This window comes from Anopheles marshallii, chromosome 2, assembly GCF_943734725.1.
Source record: "Anopheles marshallii chromosome 2, idAnoMarsDA_429_01, whole genome shotgun sequence".
In the NCBI taxonomy this organism is placed as follows: Eukaryota; Metazoa; Arthropoda; class Insecta; order Diptera; family Culicidae; genus Anopheles; species Anopheles marshallii.
This window is the reverse complement of record NC_071326.1, coordinates 56,252,871-56,274,703: the sequence shown is the minus strand read 5'-3', so window position 1 is coordinate 56,274,703 and position 21,833 is coordinate 56,252,871. Positions and strand designations below refer to the sequence as shown.

Sequence of the window (21,833 nt, the reverse complement as noted above, 5' to 3'; positions counted from 1 at the left end):
AGTGATAGCTGGTAATTAGGTAGACTTTTATTGGTTTTTACAGCTGTGAGCAAACAATGTCGAAAAACAAACGCAAATAAAAGTTTACTGAACGTGCTCATTTATTCATTACTATTTCAGTGGATTCTAAGAGAGTCAAAATTAAGATTAAACTAGCAAAAACTAAGAAGGTAGTAAGATATCAAAAATCAAACGCAGAGTGACTTTCTCATTTATTCGTATAACTTTGTCTATCTGAGATTGCCGACAACGCGAAAGAGAAGGAAATTGAAACGCAAAACTAAGTCGCGCAAACTCCACAGTCTTGGCATTACAATTAAAACTCTGTTCTACTAAAGTGCGACGTGTGCTCGTCGACGTCGATACACCGAAATTTCATTAATTTTCTTCACTTGTGCTTTTATAAATGTTCTGTTATTTTCTTTTCAAATTCTTGATTTTACCTTTAATTATCCTTTAACTTTCACTCTTTTTATACTTTTAACTCGTTTCTTTACTTTTTTTAATTTCAAGCCAAATATGTGTAATACTTGACAATCGCCTGGACAGCTCGAAGAAGTATTACTACTTACCTATTCGATCCCCTGGTTTCATTCTACACACTACCTCTATCATTAGTGATGCACGCTGTTAAGGAACTTTGTATTGCAGTTTAATACGTACAGTACTAGTATATGCTAATAGTGTTTGGAATCCTGCTAGTATTGAGGGCTGCTTTTGAATTGAAAGCATTCAACGCTATTTCAATTTGCTTCACTTTAATCGACTGGCCAATCAGGCAACTCTGTTCATTTATTGCGTAGAGTTAGTTCAGAGTATATTTCTACTGGAGCCTGCTAAAAAGTATTCCATCTGCTGCTGTAAAATATTGTATTTATTGCGTGTATAACGACCTCCCTGATGGTGTATACAATGTGTTTGGAAGAAAGTTATTCTTTTAGAATTTTACTCAATGTTAAACATTTTTTAATAACAATTCATAATTAACATTACAATGCACATTATTTTTCCATTTTGTCCTCATTGATGTTTCTTAGCACATTATCAATGTTGCAATCGTCAATATTCCCAACCTCGTCATAACTATCTGCATAAGTTGCAACATCCTCAGTGTCAGAATCGAAAAGTTACTACCCATGAATAACGACCCCCTTAATCTGACTTTGATCATTATTTAACTAAAATACGGTATATGTCTATGCCTTCTAAAAGTATACCATCCGATTTGGATCTTGAGTAAGATAATATCGCTATTTGTTAATTTCATTATATCTTAATATCATGTTCCAATGTGACGGCATTTGTGTTTTAACTGTTAACACCATTTACGAGAGATACAAAATATTAGAAGAATTTGCTTTTGCGATTGGACAAAACCCAGCAAAATCTATTTTTAAATTTGAGATTGGTATTTCTTATCAGTCTGCACATAACACTTCAAAATGCATACAATAAACTGTATAGGTAATAGTCCCCTTTGTAAGTAATGTAAAAGTTTACAATACACGTATTCACGTGGTTTATGTGTGTATGTAACGTATGAAGGTTAAACATAAACTGAAAGGTCAAGAAAAAGAGTATTAAAGCGACGGAAGCAAAAAAGATAAAAATAATGAATACCCTGTAATTTTTGTACGTTCGATGATAATGCTTATCAGTTTACTGATAACAACTTACCGTAGAGCCAAAAAAATCGACACTCGTCAAATGCAAAAGTACGCTTTGTACTCCTATAGGCTGACGCAATCAACTCTGTGAAAGTGGTGAATGTGTTGGCAGAAGTAACATTGGAATATTCTAAAACGAAAATTCTTCGTGAGCATTGCACTTGTCAATTTTACATTGCGGTTGTTGGGTGTTACGAAGTGTCCACTTACCCAGTGTAATGAGTTAATGAGATTTTTTGACGGTGCTGCCCTGTGGAATCTGTGGTTGCCTTATATACCTGGACCCTTCACTTAGAATAACCCTTCAACCCTTCACTAAGAATAAATCCAGTATTCAACAGTAACAGGTATTCAGCAAGAAGGTTTTCTAAACCTAACATAAGAACTTCTTTTGCAAAAACAACTAGCGAATTTACTTTAATATGGATGATCGAACGCACTCACGATGTGTTATGACCTGCGGTCTGTATACAAATGAAACATATATGTGAATTAAATTCGTTCACAGTTACGCCTAGGATCTTATCTTATCTTGTTTTTTTAAATACTCAGTAGTTGTCGTTGTGTTCGAGAATGCTTGACATGCATGCATGTTATGTTTATGATTATTTTTTTTTTTTCATTAATTAATGTTTATTATTATTATTACTTATTGTTAAAGTTTTATTGCCTATAGTAACCTAATTAACTATAATTAATCGATCAACATGTCAACTGTCGATCTTAACATCAGTTCCATGAATTTACAATTTTTAAGAGGGGTCGTTAGAGCCAAATTCTGTTGATCTAAATTCGGTTCTAAAAAGTGGACGTGCTATAGGTACTATGTCGTCATTCGTCTATGTGTAAGTGATTCAAGCCCAAAAAGACATCTTGCACGGTAATATATGTTGCATTATGGGACCAAGGCAAACGACAAAAGAGTAATCTTTCTTGCAAACTTGTAAACTTTCTGTTAGGTTTAGTATGAGTAGTTTTAAATGTTGTTAGTTGATTGGATAGAGCGCGTTGATTTGCACTGTGCAAATCTGTTAAAATTATACACAACCTAGGAATCATCCGAAGTAGAGATGTGCATAATGAGTCAGAATGAATGAATGAATCGAATCTTATTAGTGAGTGAGTTAACTTGAATCATGACAAAGAGTTGTTTTAACTCATTAGTAATACAAATTGCTCGCATAGTTACCAATGTTGTCCTTTTACATGCCCATAAAAAGCAATACGGCATAAACGTTCTGCATGCCTAAAAACCCTGTAAAAATATCCATATATAGGTGGGTTGGTTACATCGAGCAACATCTTTAACACGACATATCACAACACTCTGTGCAACACATTTTCGATAGTCATCAGTTATAACACTTTGTATCGACTATCAACTCATGCATGTGTGGGTAATGAATGTAATGACTCACACTCGTGGGTGAGTTGTTGTTTAACACATGACACTTTGCGGCGACTATCCACTCATTCGTGTGAGTGAGTTGTTACACTCAAGTGCGAATCATGTTAGGCAGTGGTCTAACTTGGTTGCGGGCAACACAGTTCCGCAACATGTTGCTGGCAGGGTGGTCTATGAAATAGAGATGTGCACGATGAGTAAGAGTGAGTGAGTGATTTGAAACCTTCGACAGAGTGAATGAGTATGAATCAACACAAGGAGTTTTTATGACTCCGTTAACCACTCTTTTGCGTTTATACTCATTCTTACTCTCTGTGCCTAATACTCTTTTACTCACTCTTACAGAGTGATTATAATCCAAAGAGTGATAAAACAGTTTTACTCACTCCTGAGTGAGTTTCTAGTCGGCACAGAGAGTGAGAGTGAGTATAAACGCAAAAGAGTGGTAAAAACATAAATGCAGTGAAATATTTTTTAATGAATCTTAAAAGAGCGAGTAAAGGTTTCACATCTTTAAACCCACTCTTTGACTCTGATTCAAATCATTGAAAAGAGTGATTATTCTCATCTCTACTATGAAAGTTGCTGGCAACTTTTAGGATAAGGCAATGGACTAACTTGGTTGCGGGCAACATGTTTCTGGCGAAATGTATGGGATTTGACAGCTTCGGCAACATGTTGCCGAAGAAATTCAATTCAATCTGTTTTTTCCTGTCACACCATTGGCAACATTTTTCTATTCATCTTGGTATGACGTTTCTCAGTGTTGAAATTGTGTTGCTCGTGTACAAAGATAGTATTGCCGTGAAAAATAGATTCAGGCGCTAAATTTAAACAATTGTACGCAATTCCTGCTAATTTTGTTTAAACAAGGGCAGTCAACATCATCATGCCAAAACACAAATTAAGAGGTGAGCGATTGCAGCCCATCGGATTTGATGTCTTATCCTAAAAGTTGCCAGCAACTTTCATAGACCACCCTGCCAGCAACATGTTGCGGAACTGTGTTGCCCGCAACCAAGTTAGAGAACTGCCTATGTCGTGAAAGTTGATGGATCCGATAACGGCTTCAATAATAATGAATTCTTCTTTTTAACAAACTATTAACACTTAGTTATACAAGTTGTAATTACTAATTACTCTCGAATCTATAAAATTTTGATGATGTAATAAATTAAGATTTTAACGGAAGGTGTGCTTCGCACGAGCTTGCAATCACGAATGACCGCGTTGACCGTTTATTTTTTGACATTACTCTTTGTGACAGTTAAGATAAACAGACTATAGTATGACACGTTATTAAATTTGAATTTCTAACTATCTACAAAATCAACCTTGACAACGTTTTCGGTATTTTGGTTATCTTTTGTTTCGGCTTCGTTCGTCGGCGTTCGTACTTTAATGTTGTGTAAGGTGTTTGTTGGCGCTAACGCTTGCACCTACGCCTGTAAACGTGGGTGGGATGGTAAAACGTCAGGACACGCATCCGGTTAAGGAAATGTGCGTGCGCTGCGTCAAGCGATCGTTCTCTTTTCTATCCAACCACCGAGGAGACAGGACGAGTTTTAGTGCTCGCATCACCCCGCTCACACTCAAAACACCTGTCGCAGTAATAAACGTAACAGTGTTCTATACACCGTGGGCGCGCAGCGTTACTTGCCGTTACTCGGTCCTGTTGTAGCATATCTGTAGAAAAACATATGCTAACAGTTAAAAGTAACGGCATACCCATCAGGCGACCTAAAACTTGCAAATAACATAGGAACCAAAATAAACCACAAGCCCGACCTACAGCAACGAAAAAAGGGCAAAACATGTAACACAAACCTAACGCAAAAACAAGCGATGCAAGCATTACATTGCGTAACCCATGCATCGCTAAAAGCCAGAAAGCGACGCATTCGCAAAACATGCGTTTGACCAATTGCAAGCATTTTCCCGAGGACAACTTTCTCCTAGTAAGAACAACTTCCTCCAGAACCATGATATAAATGAAGAATCCAGAAATGGTCAGTCAGTCAGTCCGAATCAGAGCACGAGAGTAAATCTGTGACCGACGCTGTCTGAGTCAAGACATGTAAATCGAGTCTCTTATTTCGCGTCTTTAGAACTATCAAAGTCCCCCTACCCAAGGTAAGGCTCGATAGCTTCCAACCGAAAACGCTGTGTCCGAAGGTTGAAACCTCTCCACCTCGTCCGTAACAGAATTGCACCCATGCAATATGTACGTATCGTTTCGGCGCGACAGTGACACATATCGGAAGGTAACGGAATTCCGCTGACGTATTGTATCAAAAGTGAGGCACTGCTTGCCCCATTACTAGAACCCCTGCAAAGAACACCACACTGTCATCGTGTTGACACGTGACAGCTACCGATGTATGCATTTTCGTTCGGCTACCTTCGGCTGCACGCGCCTCCATTTATGTAAGCTCTTTTCTAACGCGGCCCCCCTAGCGGGCAGACGTGTTCTGTAACGTCCTGACGTCCTGTGATAGTGTAATATATCTGTCATAAATTTTATGTGTTAAATTTAATTTTATATAATTTTATGTTTATTTTATTTTATGTTTATGTTAATGTGTTCTTATATTACGAATGACTGACTCGTCTTATGAGTATGTAGCGACCAGGACGCCACCTGGCGCACAACACGCGTAGCAGGCAAAAAAGATCCTTGGGGAGTTAGGAGACAGGGACAGCAGAAATACTTAGAATAGTACAGCTAGGGGGTGCACGTTGCACTGTGCGTATAAAAGCGTTGGCGTGCTCAACCAAGCACTCTCTCTGCTTCTTCCCACGTTCGAACTCGCCGCTACTATTGTACATACCACTTCGCACCGCGTGTTACCGCTGAGGTAAAAAATAAGGTAGAAATATACGTTTCAAGTAAACCCTAAAAGTATTTTACCATCCAACGCAAAACACAAAAGTGGCGACGAGGACTAAAAGTGATAACTAAAGTTTTTAGTGAACATACAGTGAAAAACGCGGTGCAAAGATTCCGTTTCCGCGGTTGTAAGCGGCGTCGTAAGAACACGAGCCTGAAGGACGCAGAAATGGAAGAGGATCAGCGTCATCTCTCGCAGCTATTTGATGTTCCGGGTGCCGCGCATCTACAGCCCGGGTATGGTCAGCCGTTCCAGCCGAACGGTGCAACGTTGGATCAGCATGCGGGAGCCCCTATATCGCCAAGCCAGAATCCGCCATCGCTCTCGACGGCGTCTTCGCCGTAATGCTGCAGTTATTACGATTAATGCAGCAGGTTATGGCTAGGTTTGAGCAGCAACCGGTATCACAACCGCAAGTGGCATCACAGCAGCATCAGCCGGTATCACAACCGCAAGTGGCATCGCAGCAGCAGCAGCAGCAGCTCCCCTCAATCCTGAGCAAATTCTGGATTCATTGGTCAGAAACATCACCGAATTCCGCTTCGAGCCCGACGGAGGTGTAACGTTCGAGAAGTGGTATTCGCGATACGAGGACCTATTCATCAGGGATGCGGCCAGGATTGAAGATGCGGCGAAAGTGCGTTTGCTTTTGCGGAAGCTGGGCCCCTTAGAGCACGAAAGGTACGTGAATTATATATTACCCCGAAATCCCCGTGAATATACGCCCGAATCAACGGTTACTAAGTTGAAATCAGTTTTCGGAAAGACAGAATCCTTGCTAACAAAGCGTTATAAGTGTATGCAGCTTATCAAGAATAAGAGCGAAGATTTTTTGATATACGCATGCCGGGTCAATCGGGCCTGCGTAGATTTCGAGCTGGGTCGGATGAACGAGGTTGAGTTGCTCTCAAGTGTTTAGTTTTCGTCTGTGGGCTGAAGGAGGAGACTGATAGGGATTTTCGAGTGAAGCTGCTCACTCGCATTGAAGAGCGCCCCGATAGCACTCACGAGCAAATATCGGCGGAATGCAACCGTATTGCAAACCTTAAGAGTGAAAATGCGATGATAACTGGTGGGGCAGAAGAGCGTGTGGCAATAGAAAATGGCGAACGGAACCATCTTAAATTTTCCGGTAGGGGATCGCGCTCGCATCGCACGTTGCGTGATGATTGATCAAAGAGCGATAAGCCAAGTAACGCTTGCTGGCTATGCGGTGGTTGGCATTGGGTGAAGGATCGTCCGAAATCCATCCATAAGTGTAAAGTGTGTGGTGAAACGGGTCATCGGGAAGAACGTTGTCGCAAGCGGAAGAGTCACGCTGGTCGGGGAAGCTACCGACCCCCACGGTCTATTAAAACCGTCAGAGTACGCAGCGTACGAGCCAGCCGTAAGTTAGTGGAAGTTTCCATCAATGGAACGAACATTCGTTTCCAGTTGGACACGGGTTCAGACATATCGATCATAGGTCGGACTGCATGGGAGAGTTTGGGGAAACCATCATTGGTAACGCCGTCCGCGTGTGCGAAAACTGCCTCAAATGAGAAACTAAAGCTGCTGGGCGTGTTTACTGTATGTCGCGTCACCAAGCCGGCGATCATTCGTGTGGTTCAGGTTGATCTGCTCTTGCTGGGAGCAGATTTGGTGGATCGTTTTGCCCTTGGCTCCGTCCCTATGGACAAGTTCTGTGCTAACATCTCAACGAATACGCGCGTTCCAAAAACGTTGCAAGGCAGTTTTCCCGAAGTGTTTCGTGGTACAGGGCTTTGTACAAAAGCGCAGATCAAGCTGCAGCTTAAGGAAAATTGCAGTCCAGTTTTCCGTCCAAGACGGCCCGTGGCGTATGCTATGCAGGCCACTGTTGAGGAAGAGCTTGACCGATTGGTCAATATCAACGTGATCACTCCCATCGATTACTCTGATTGGGTAGCCCCAATCATGGTCGTAAGTAAGAGCAACGGCAGTATTCGAATCTGCGGAGATTATTCGACGGGGCTGAATGCTGCGCAGCAGCCTCATGAGTATCCGTTGTCGTTGCCTGATGACATTTTTGGATAGGACTGAAAGAGAGCACGATGAGAATGTCAGCAAGGTGCTTCAGCGTGTAAAAGATTTCGGGTTTACAATCAAGGCCGAGAAATGTGCATTCAAGATGCATCAAATAGAATACCTCGGGCACATCATTGACAGAGTAGGTTTAAGGCCGAACCCAAAGAAAATCGATGCCATAATAAACTTTACAGCGCCATCAAAGTTAAATGAAGTCCGTTCGTTTTTGGTCGCGATCAACTATTATGGCAAATTTGTTCGCAGGATGCGGGATTTGAGGTACCCCCTGGACGATTTATTGAAAAATGAGAGCCAGTTTGTGTGGACGAAGCGGTACGAAAACGCATTCAACAGGTTGAAGGAGATTTTGAAATCAGATCGGATCCTAACCCACAGTGACCCGAAAGCCGAAATCATCGTAGCCGCGGACGTATCTTCAGTTGGACTCGGAGCCACCATTAGCCACAAATTTGCAGACGGATCAATAAAAGTGGTACAGCACGCGTCGCGGACTTTAACAAAAGCAGAGGCAGGGTGGTATAGTCAGATAGACCGCGAAGGATTGGCCATTTTCTTTGCCGTAACTCGTTTTCACAAAATGCTGTATGGCAGGCATTTTAAACTCCAAACAGACCATAGGCCACTGCTTCAGATCTTTGGCTCAAGGAAGGGCATTCCTGTATATACTGCTAATCGGCTGCAACGGTTCGCGCTAATGCTGCAGCTATACGACTTCGAGATAGAGTATATACCGACGGACAAATTCGGGAATGCGGACCTACTATCGCGGCTTATCAACAAGCATGCGAAGCCGGAGTACATGATCGCAAGCTTTGAACTGGAGAAGGTTGTAAGTTGCGTAGCCATAGAATCACTAAAACCATTTCCGATTCGTTTTAGAGAAGTTGCAACAGCTACAGGAAATGATGTTCTGCTATGCCAAGTTTGCGAGTACATCCAAGCGGTCAAAACATGGTTTATGGTGCGGCCCGTTTTCATAGGAGAAAAGATGCGCTTACGACCGTTTAAGGATGCATTCTTTTCCGAGAACCCTCTCTCCGTGGGCCCGCTGTTTAGCAGAAAAGATGCCTGAACCAGTTACATCAGGGACATCCAGACATCCAGCGGATGAAGGCGATCGTGAGCAGTTTCGTTTATTGGCCATCACAGGACAACGATGTCGCCGATGTTGTCGCTACTTGTGGGGCGTGTCAAGTCGCAGCCAAATCCCCTCAAGCGGAGGCACCATCATTTTGGCCAAAATCGTCCGGTCCTTGGCATCGGGTACTCATCGACTACACCGGTCCGGTGGATGGAGTATATTTCCTGGTTGTGGTAGACGCCTTCTCTAAGTGGCCAGAGATCGTAAAAACGGCAATTATTACTTTTATGTTCTTTCGTCAGTTGAACACAAATTTAAGTAAAGTCGCAAACATTTGTTATTTACACTTTTAATTAAAATAAAGAACTAACATAAAACCTGAGCCTAGCCTAACCGCACGCACCCTGCTGATCGCTTGCCTGCTTGTCGCCGTGTGTGCTCATCCGCACACGCGATCGTAAATATGGCTGCGCCCTGACGTCGCACGTGGACCGATGACAGCCTAAGGTCTGACGGTTGTCAATTGTAGCGACAACCCAGAGTGGCATGTCGCGCGACGTTCTGTCCACAACAATTACCTCATCGTCTACAATTACCATCTTGCGAGGAATATTGTTAGCACCAGCATGCACCCAAGACCAGCAAAGACATCGACGCCATCTCTACTACGAATTTATATTTTTCAGCTCATTGAAAAATCTGTGTTTTGACATTATCACATATCACGTAAAATGAATTTACTATAAATTTTTCTCGTACTGAAAATAGACATTCATTATCCCCAAATTTCAATGAAACAATTTTTGCTTTTAAACTCGTATTTCTGCTGAAAACAATGAATACAAGCCAGAAAATTCTTTAGCTTCTTCTTCAATTTTTGCAAAATCTCCTCGAAAACTTTCTATGAATGTAATGAATGAATTTAGTAATGCTGCTCCTTTTAATAGTTCACATTCAACAGTCTGGAGTGATTTACTTGTAGCATTAATCCTTTGAAGAAGTTGGTTCCATAAAGCAGTCATTAAAGTCGGTTTCTGGTTTTTTCATTTGCTTCTGAAAAGAATTTGCTTCATCCGATGTCGCCAACTTTCATTTCTATCATTGCATATTTCAAACAATGCATTCTAAATAATTTTAAAACCCACTTTTAAAGCGAACACTGAATCTGCTCTTGCTGACCACCTGGTAACTGAACATCTTTTCAAGAATAAAGGTGGTTGATTTTCATTTTTCTTCAAGCACTCGGTTAAAACTTTCCATCGGTGGGTTGAAGACGAGAAATATGTGTATATTACAAAAGTTTCTGTATGAAACTGGAATAGTGTACAGCTGTTTTGCAATGCTTCAGCAAACAGCTTTCAGCTGCTAGTAGCTAATTACTAGATTCAAAGAATGATTAACGCAAGGAATAAATACGGCACTCGAACTGTGTTGTCTAATGCGTGCTTGTAATCTCGAGTATTTCCCTGACATATTTGCCGCATTATCGAATGACTGACTACGGTTCAATTCAAACCTAATTTATTTAATTTATTCAACATTTCTTGTTCTCGATAATATGCGTAATGTCTATCTATCGGAATAAATCCCAAAAAAAACGTTCAAATATTTTCCCATAAGGAGCAACATACCGTATTACAAAAGTTAGTTGATCGATGTGAGCTACTTCCGGGGTAGAATCTATTATGATGCTGTAATATTGTGCTAATATGACTTTCTTAACTATTTTGTTTTTAATTTGCTCATTAATAATTCTTAAAAACTCATCGCAAATATGATGTGACAAATAGTTCACTTTTCCACGACCAGGATGGCTATATTTTTCTAAATGTTGTTTTAAAAATTCGTCATATTCTGCTAAATATTCTAAGCAGGATAGATAGTTTCCCTTTCGATGGCTTTCCTCAGTTTCGTCATGTCCTCTTAATGCGATTCCTAAACGACTCAATAATTTAATAGTACTGATTACACGCTTAAGAACTTCTTCCCAATATTTCTCTTCCTTTTCCATTTCTAACACTAACGCGGTATCGACACCATTAAGTAAACCAGAACTTATATAAGCTGCACACTGTAGTTATGTGTTCTATTGATGATTCATAACCTGACAAAAGAACGGTAATAGACTTCCAGTTATTGAAAGCTGCTGTAAATTTCGAATTTGAATTAGAAAAAAAGCACGCAAGGATAACAATAGACACATTTATTGGTTGAGGAAAATACGAGCCAAGTTCTCTCTACCAAAACCCTGTAGTGTAGACGCGCCTTAATTAGTTTCGTTAAGTTTTTGATATGTCAAAATTAATTAGATGTGATTAACCTGAAACATGTAAGTGTTAAGATTAGTGTTAAGTGTTAATGTTAGTGATAAGTGAAAGATATAAAAACCAGGTAATAAAACCCAACGGGCCTCTTTTTCCGTTTGGACGTTCAAGCACATTTATCGTCCCGTACTTAATACATAACATGGCGATCCTACCAGCGACGACTAAATCAAGTAAAAAGAAAAGAAAAACCACGTAAAAAAACGGAAGTGGTATCCTACGAGTGTCATTACAAGCCTCATGTGACCGACAATACCACCAAAGAGAAGAAGAAATACAGCGAGTGCCGTTACCATCCTCGCATCGTGTTACGTGCAACACTAGCTCATCATACGGGGAACGGCCGCAAGCACACCGTGATGTATGACAACCGGACAACCGATGACCGGAGACGACCCTGTTAAAGAAAGGTCATCCAGGAGACGATAATAAGCGGAGCGGTGAACAACGAACAGTTTGCAACTAGCAAAACGAGCAAGGCGAACAACGAACGCTGAGATCAACGTAAGCAACGCAAGGTGCTGTAGAAACAAAGCGGAAAAAAGGTCGGTACACAAGGTCAGTTCAAAGCATTTATAGCTATAACAAAAAACACACACACACACACATACAAATTTTACAAACCCTTCATATTTCAAAGTTTATTCTTTTAAAATTTTATATTCTCGAAAAAAAAAACATATTGTTTTTCGTGATTCGGTATCTTCTTTGTAAGTGCGTGTGCAAAGTGCTCTTCATAATCAGAATGTGACAAACCGCGTGTGGCAATATAACCTAAAATTCGCGAGCGACTCATCCATTCGTCAGAGTCTATGTGTGAAACCCTAACCTAAAATCCTTGCACAACTTCTCATCTTTCATCAGAGACTTAATACATATTCTCATGTCAAAACCCCTTAAATTGGCTACATTAAAAGCTGTTCCACCTAAAAGCATAACCCGAAGTTCCAAAAAGGAGATAGACGATATAAAAACTGAAATGGCCAAAACGCTAGATTTGAACCTTGCATTAAAAATCGTAAAACCTTTTTCAGGTTTAGCAACAGACCTCCCTAGCTACATTGAAAACATCGAGCAGTTAAAAGATTATTCGGAAAACGCAAGTGAGAGTGAGCTAATTCGGTTTGTGAAATTGACGCTGACAGGTGCTGCACATGGTACAATTGATGATACAAATACCTTAGAGCAAGCGTTTCATAAACTTAAATTGCGATTCTCTATTAAAGTTTCACCTTCGGCAGTGGAAAATGAAATGAAATTTACTAGGCAAGGGTCGAAATCTGTGACAGATTACGGTTTGGTAATAGAAAATTTATCCGTAAAATTAGCTGCAGCCCATGTTTCAAAAGGAACATTTGGTACAGAGTCAGCTGCAGTGAATGTCGTAGAACCAGTGGCGTTTCGATCTTTCATCGAAGGGCTTGAAAATAACACTACAACACTTTACTTAAAAGCACGTAATCCCCAAACGTTAACGCAAGCTATTTCTGATGCGTTAGAGCAGGGGTCTCCAAACTTTTCAGCCCGCGGGCCGCATTGGTTGAAATAATGATAGCGTGGGGGCCACTTACACATTACAGGGTTTTACATTAGATAGGACATGGCGAATCCAACTCGCACAAACAAATAAGGTAGACACGAATATCGATATTCTAAAACAAGTTTACACTAACACAAGTAACAAATAAAACAAGTAACATTGTTTACTGAATCGCTGAAACTTGATATGGAATCACGTGCACAACTTGGTGAAAGTTAAATCCGGCCGGTCTATTTACGTACAAGCGGATTCAAGCGTTGAACTAAAGAATTAAGTTGGAAATTAATCACAAGTATTTATCACCATTGAACATTATTTTAAACCGATATTTTGCGCAACCTTCGTTTGACATTTTGTACATTAATTATTTATATTATATCTCAACTCTTGAATCCGCCAGGTACGTAAACAGCCCGACCGGATATGACATCCACTAAATTGTGCCACTAAATCCCGAAGCACTAAAATTGTAAATTTTCCCGTACGTAGGACTGACTATCCAGCTTCGGGTAAATGTCTCAGAAAGCCAGAAATGGTAGACCTAGACCTTCTGAGATTGTTGTACCGAAAAAGAAGAAGAAGATAAATTGTGCTCGTGACTCCAAATCCAGCATTTGCGATTCAGTAAAATGTGTTGTGTTTGGAGACCCCTGCGTTAGAGTGTAGTGAATCGGACACTGAACAAATGCCCATGAGTTGTAGTGCGATGATGGGATCATATTCTCCACGATATAACTATGGTAATTACTACCCACGCGAACACAATATTCCTTTCATGCAGCATTCTTACTCGAACCGAGGTTATTTCAAACACGTGGAAGATACTTTCAATACAAACCGACAGAAATGAATTTTAGGCAAAATAGTGACCAAAAATACAACTACAACAATTTCAATGGCTCTCACAAATACCATCAAAGGTACAATAATCGCCCCAATAACTATTTCCAAGAAGGCACTGATTATAATAATAACAACCGTAGAAACAAAAGAAGTAATGTGAACATTGTATTATCGCAACCCGAACCTACAAATAATACAACAAAAGTCGAACCACAAGAAGATTGCGAGGATAATCAATCATTAAATGATTTTTTTCGTTAATCTGAATACTAATAACAATGTTAAATCTGATTTCATTTTTTTTGGTAAACCTTTAAATTGTATCGTAGACAGGGGAGCATCCGTTTGTATTTAGAACCCATTATATCTTCCGAATAATATTTCTATTAACACTTCTATTAAACTCTCAATTAGAGGAATCAATGGAAATTCGAGGACAGCAGGATTTATTGATACATTTGTTAATTACCACTCGCATAGTTACCCAATAAGATTTCACATTTTGAACCAGCTACCACCTGATGTCAAAGGACTGATTGGAACAAATTTTTTGAAACAATGTGGAGCAGTGTTAGATTTTAAAAACGATTCATTAATATTGCAAAAAATTTAAACTTATAATTTAACCATAGATGTACCGCCTAGAAGTGAAATCGTTACATACATTGATACAGTTGAAAATGATTTATGCGTTATTTGGAATCAAGAAATTGTCCCAAAAGTTTTTTTTATCGAATATTATTACTCATCCTTCAAATGGAAAAATTCCTATAAAGATAATCAACCTTCAAAACAGCCTGTAAAAATTAATAATCTTAAACCAACTATAAAGCCAGCATCTGATTATTCTATACTTTCTATCGACACATCCAAATACAATGCTGAGCACGCTAAACAAACTCTAAGTGAAATTAGCTTAAATCATTTGTCTGAGGAGGACAAACAATCAATTGAAACTATTTGCCTCAAATTTAACGATATCTTTTGCATAGAAAATGATACTCTCAGGACTACTAAACTGATGCAAGCCTCTCTAAACTTGAAAGAAAACTCACATCCTTCGTATACAAAGCAATACAGATTGCCGCATTTCCAAAAGCCAGAGATTGAGAATCAAGTCCAGAACATTTTAAAAGAAAAAAGTAATAGAACCAAGCAAATCAGAATGGAATAGTCCTGTTGAGTTTCAGGATTTCTTTTAGTTTATTTTCCCCTACGTTGTGTTTTTACAAAAAGGTTTTCTCTTTGTTGGATCTTGTACAAAGCTTATCGATTTATTTTTATTACTATAATTAAAATGTACAAGGTACAATGATACGACCGACTAGGCTGCTGGCTAGGACGAGACAACGCACGATGCTCCCGCACGCATCACTAGGAGACCGATTACTGTCTCTTAAGAGCGGCACTCACTGCTTCGGTTCCAGGGGCAGGCAACCCTGATTACTGTATACAACATCTCCCCCTTTTAATACCGGCGGTATGGCTCAATCCACTGAGGCGGTCTACGAATCCTCGTAGAGCGACGTAGAGGCTGTACCGGCGTTGACGATCCGCTGTCGGCTGTGGCAAACCCTGGAGATGTCGCAGATCGTTGTTCTGCTGATGACGGCGATGATAAATAATCGGATGACGACGATGGAGATGATGGAACTGAGGACGTTGACAGCGATACTTGTTCAGATGATCCAGCTACCTGCGTGTTGCGTTCGATGGTCTCTTCTCTGCTTGATGTTGTTCCATCTATATTTATGTCACAATCGTCGAGTAGCACGTCCAACATGCGAAACGAACGATTCGTTTTAATCTGCTTTCTCGCTCTATCGTCGGGAACACGCGTTCGCAACTGGTTGATGTGAACGCGCAACAATCGATTACCTTCTGTTATGATCTCATACATCACCGTACCTAACCGTCTCTTTACTGTGCCGGGAACCCACTTCCACTTATTACGGAAATACTGCTTCGCGTACACAATATCGTTTAATTGGTATTCTCTCAAGACTTGACTATCTTTCGCACCTATGCCTAACTTCAACGTTGGTCGCAAAAGTTCCATACACGTACGCATTCTACGACCAAACATCAATTCCGCAGGAGATTGTTTCCGTTCCAACTGCTTGTGTGGTGTACTACGATATGTCATTAGGAAAATATCTAAAACCTCTTGTTCTGTCCTACCTTCCCCCTCCATTTTCCTTAAGGCCCGCTTAAACGTATCTACAAATCTTTCTACCTGCCCGTTTGATTGCGGATGGAAGGGGGCCGTACGCAAATGCTCAATTCCGTTGGTTGTACAAAACATTTCAAAATCCGCACTGGTAAACTGCAACCCATTGTCACTCACTAATACATTCGGCATTCCGAAACGACTGAACAGGCCTCGTAGTATCCTAATGGTTGCATTTGATGTAATAGCCGTGGTCGCCACTATCTCTGGCCATTTAGAAAATGAATCAACTACAAGTAAATAATATGTTCCGTTGATAGGCCCCGCGTAGTCCACATGTACTCGCTGCCATGGAGCAGTTGATTCTGGCCAAGAGGTTGGATTACTATGAGCTGATGTCTTCGCAACTGCTGCACATTGTTGGCATTTCCGGACCTTTTCTTCGACATCACGGTCTATCCCGGGCCAATATACATAGCTTCTTGCAAGCGCCTTCATTTTATCCATGCCGGGATGACCTTTATGTAACTGCTGTAAGCATTTCTGCCTCTGAGGACCAGGAATCACTAACCGCTCGCCAAAAAGTAAACATCCGTTTACTGTGGACAAAGACTCGCTTCTGACTTGAAAGTTTCGCAGTTCTAACTTCTCCAATTTCTTCTTTGGCCAACCGTGTAGAACAAAATCTCGTACTTCTCGTAGTAACAGGTCTTTGTTAGTTTCACGCAAGACATCTTCAAACGTCAGTGGCATTATTTGCGTTATGCTGCCTATCACGGCCCGCACATCCCTTTCTATTTCGACGCTCGCAATCACGTATTCTAGATCCGGTTTCTCATGGTTCGCTATCAAGCGAGACAGTACGTCGGCATTTCCGAATTTCTCAGTTGACACATATTCAATGTTAAAATCATACATCAGCAATGTCAGAGCCCAACGTTGCAATCTATTAGCCGTATAGACTGGAATTCCCGTGCGCGATCCAAAAATTCGCAACAAAGGTGCATGATCCGTTTGCAACGTAAATCGTCGTCCGAAAATCATTCGGTGGAACTTAGTAACCGCATATATTATTGCCAATCCTTCGCGATCTGGTTGGCTATAACCCATTTCCGTCTTCGTTAGGGCGCGGGATGCATGCTGAATTATTTTCATAGTTCCGTTCGACATTTTGTGGCTAATTGTGGCTCCTACACCCACTGACGATGCATCGGCCGCTACAATTATCGGCTTCCTCGGATCGTAGTATGTCAACAAAAGATCTGAGGTCAGTATCCGCTTAAACGTTTCGAAGGCTTGTTGACATTCCGGACTCCATTGCCAATGACCATCTTTCTTAAGCAAGTCATCAAGCGGATAACGCAGATTTCTCATCTGGGGCACAAATTTTCCGCAATAATTGATCGCCCCTAAGAATGAACGTACCTCTGATGGATTCTTCGGTGTGGGCATATTCACGATCGCTTCTATCTTAGCGGGATCCGGGCGTTGACCTTCACGATCTAAAATGTGACCAAGATATTTAATCTGTTTTTGTAAAAATTTACACTTCTCTGGTCTGATTTTGAAACCATACTCCCGCAGCTTTGCTAGCACTGCACGCAGGTTCATCATGTGGGTGTGTTCATCCGCTCCGCCGATGACTATATCATCCAAATACACTGCAACATCCTTTATTCCAGCCAGCATGGTCTCCATTAACTGCTGAAAGGCACCTGGTGCAACCTTCACCCCCGGCGGCAGTCGATTGTACGCATACAATCCTCGATGTGTGTCACCTTGTGACCGCGCGATCGTTTTAAGAACGCTAGAACGCTAGAGTTTAAGTTGCGCTAGCTCCCCGCAGATGGCGCTACTTCGGACGCTTTCGGCCAGGACCCGAAGAATGACGTTCAGGAGGTGTCACTGATAAGGAGCTTCCTTTTTGATCCCGACCGGCCAACGAAGCGGACGAATTTTTAGCGCAGCATATTTGTACGGAGCGTATATATTTCTAAAATAAACGCAAATCAAAAGCTAAAAAAGCCGGAGTATTGTTCTGGTCGGGTCAGTGGACAACATTCTAAAAATTCGTAACTGATTATTAAAACTTTCCTCGTTAATTATCTCGTGCTGACATCGCATCGTGAAACCACGTGGTGACGAACAAAGGACTTGAACTTGGTAAGAGCTACACACATAAGCATACACTTACACAAAGTATCCGAAACGTAGTGCGTAATGGAACAAGTTAGTGAAACGGTTTCAAATGTTACCTGCGCGACGTGCGCAAAGTCTAACGATGAACCAGCAATACAGTGCGACTTTTGCGATAAGTGGTTTCACTACAAGTGCGTGAAATGTGGACAAAATGGCGGAAACGAGGGCATGGTGGTGTCCAGGTTGTGACGCGAAGTGCAAAGTGGCTAACGATGCGACGGAGGACGAATTGACGCGCCTGAGGCAGGACATGGAGACTCTCAAAGCAACTACGGAAAGTGCGGTTAGACTGTTGCGGGAAAAGGATGCGGAACTAGCTCGGCTTCGTAACGGCCGTGAGCGAACCTCGTTTTCGTTAGGGGAACCGCTTCCAAGCTCAACGGCGAAACGGATTTCAGTGACCGACGATTGTGAACTGAGCCAGAGCCAAATAGCAGCCCGCCAAGCTGTAAAATCCGAACTTCCTACGTTCAGTGGAGACCCCGAGGGATGGCCGTTATTCTTATCTACTTTCAGAAGGTCTACCCGAACGTTTGGCTTCAGCGAAGACGAAAACATCCTTCGGCTGCAATCGGCCCTGCGCGGAAAGGCTTTACGCATGGTGCAAAGCCGTCTCCGCCACACGGACCACCTGGATGAAATAATTGACGCGCTGGAAAAGGCTTATGGACGAGCGGACGTGCTCGTTAACACCTTACTTGAACAGATTCGTGAGGCGCCACCGATAAAAACTGAGAAACTTGATAGCTTTATTGAATTCGGTGAGTTGGTAGCAGAAATCTGCGCGACGGTTAAGTCAAGCGGGAACGCTGAACGGCTTTACGACGCGTCGTCCATGCAAGAGCTGGTGGACCGAATGCCGGCTTATCTTCGCTGGAGCTGGGGCATGCATAGTTTGGAGTTAAAGCGCATCACGCTTACAGAGTTCAGCGCCTGGGTTCAAAAGGCAACTGATGGAGCAATGGCGGTCACTCCCCCTCAGCCGAAGAAGAAAGCGTCCACGCGACAGGTTCACGCGCAACACGTGGAGAGCCACGTGGTCCAGAACAGTAAACCTCGTGCATGCATGATTTGCGACAGTGACTCGTGTAACACGATTGCAGAGTGTACGGCGTTCAATAAACTGAGTGTTTCAGCTAGGTGGGACAAGGTACGTAGTCTAAAACTATGCAAAAGGTGTTTAGGCAAGCATTACGGCTCTTGCCACGTACACGACGAATGTGGATTGCAAGGATGTGTTGCAAAGCATCACCGTAAATTGCATCGCGTTACCGGTGAGGAGCGGAAAGCCGAAGTGAACCATCATGGAACGGGAACGGACCACACGCTGTTACGATACGTTCCGGTAAAGCTACATGGAGAGAGGGGTCCGATCTACACTTACGCGCTGCTGGACGAAGGGTCGACGGTGACGCTGATGGAGCAGGGGCTGGCCCGACAAATGGGAGTTCACGGCGTTCCCGATCCAATGTGCTTACAATACAGTGCCGGACAGCGACGAGATGAACGTGAATCGGAAAGAGTGACGGTGAAGGTATCCGGTATTCAAGCAAGTGCGTCTGTCTACCCGATGGCCAACGTGCGTACAGTCGGCAAGCTATCACTGCCTAGCCAATCAGTGAACACGGACGAGCTCAAGCAAAAGTTTGAACACCTGAAGGCGATTCCGGCACCATCATACAAAGATGTTTCACCTCGAATGCTAATTGGTATTGACCATTACAGGTTAACGCGCCCTTTGAAGACGATAGAAGGAAAGTCAGGACAACCGACCGCAACGAAGACGCGACTGGGATGGCTCATTTTCGGTATGTGCACAGATCGTGATAACGAAGCGAATATAGTGCAGCCTGAGTCAAGCTACCACATCTGTGATTGCCAAGGAGTCACATCAAAGGCAGATCGTATGATGGCAGCGTATTTTGAGGTTGAAGGTTATGGTCCTGCAAAACCGCCATTACTCTCAAAGGAGGATCAACGGGCAATGGCGTTACTTAAAACCAGCACTCGACATATCGATGGGCGGTACACGACAGGTTTGCTCTGGCGAGCCGATAACGTATTCATGCCGGAAAATCGCCACATGGCACTGTCTCGACTAAAGTGCCTTGAAAGAAAAATGAATGAGGATAAGCATCTAGCTGAGGAAATTAATAGAATTATCAAGGACTACGTAACGAAGGGTTACGTGCGACAAGTAACGGATGAAGAACTTAAGACGTTTTATCCGAAGAAGTGGTATTTGCCTGTGTTTCCCGTCACTAATCCAAACAAGCCGAAGAAAATCCGATTGGTCTGGGATGCTGCTGCTGAGGTGAGGGGTGTCTCACTTAACAAGAAGTTGCTGACCGGACCAGATCTGCTGACCCCACTGCAAGCTGTGCTGTTTCGCTTTCGTGAATACAAAATCGGCGTGGCAGCTGACATTAGGGAAATGTACCATCAGGTGCAAATCGACGGCGATGACATACATAGCCAGCGTTTTTTGTGGCGATGGGGAAACACCAACGTGGAACCGCAGGAATATGTCATGTTAAGAATGACATTCGGTGCAGCGTGCTCTCCATGTACAGCACAATACGTAAAGAACGAGAATGCCGAGCAGTATCGCTCGCAATATCCTCGAGCAGTACAATGCGTTACGGAGGAACACTACGTGGACGACCTGCTAACGAGTGTGGAAACGGAATCAGAAGCAACCGAACTTGCGCATCAGGTGAGCCACATTCATTCAAATGCCGGTTTTTCCCTGCATAATTGGCTTTCCAACAGCAACCAAGTTGTTATAGCAGTAAAAGGCAATCGGGAAGGTGGAAAGGAGATGGATTTTGAATCGTGCCTAAAACCCGAAAAGGTGCTGGGAATGTGGTGGGACACCACAGCAGACAGTTTTAGTTTCAAGCTATCCCGCGTAAGACACCTTGAATTAGCACGCAGAGATAAACCGTTATCCAAGCGACAAATGCTAAAAACGTTAATGTCGATATACGACCCTCTAGGCCTGATTGCTAGTGTGTTATTTTATTTGAAAGTTCTTCTTCAGGAAGTATGGCGCTGTCAGCTCGGCTGGGACGACGAAGTCCCAAACGAAATTCGGTTTAAATGGGAATCGTGGATGGAAAGACTGCCGGAGCTCGAGAACATCGTAATACCTCGGTGTTATCGACAGGTGCCACTACATGAGTCGTCTCTTCAACTTCACGTGTTCGTTGATGCGGGTTCCGATGGATACGCGGCGGTTGCATATTTCCGCTTTGAGTATAAAGGAAAAATAGAAGTGGTCCTGGTTGGAGCGAAAGCTAGAGTCGCACCCCTGAAATACTTATCGGTACCTAAATTAGAATTACAGGCCGCTGTCATGGGATGCAGGCTAGCTACAGCTATAGCAAATGCTCATCGACAGACGATCCAACGTTATCGTTTCTGGACGGACTCGACCGATGTGATTGACTGGATAAACGCGGACCATCGCAAGTATTCGATTTTCGTCGCACACAGGATTGCTGAAGTGCTGGAGACGACTTCCAAGGACGAATGGCGATGGGTCCCAACCACAATGAATGTAGCCGACGAAGCGACCAAGTGGACCAACCTGAAGAATCATCTAGCATCGAAGCGGTGGTTCCATGGGCCTGAGTTCCTGCAC

General features: G+C 42.4%; 1 pseudogene; it reads left to right on the top strand.

Moving 5' to 3' along the window:
• Positions 1 to 6,131: 6,131 nt before the first annotated feature.
• Positions 6,132 to 8,018, top strand: LOC128718198 (uncharacterized protein K02A2.6-like; annotated as a pseudogene).
• Positions 8,019 to 21,833: the final 13,815 nt, after the last annotated feature.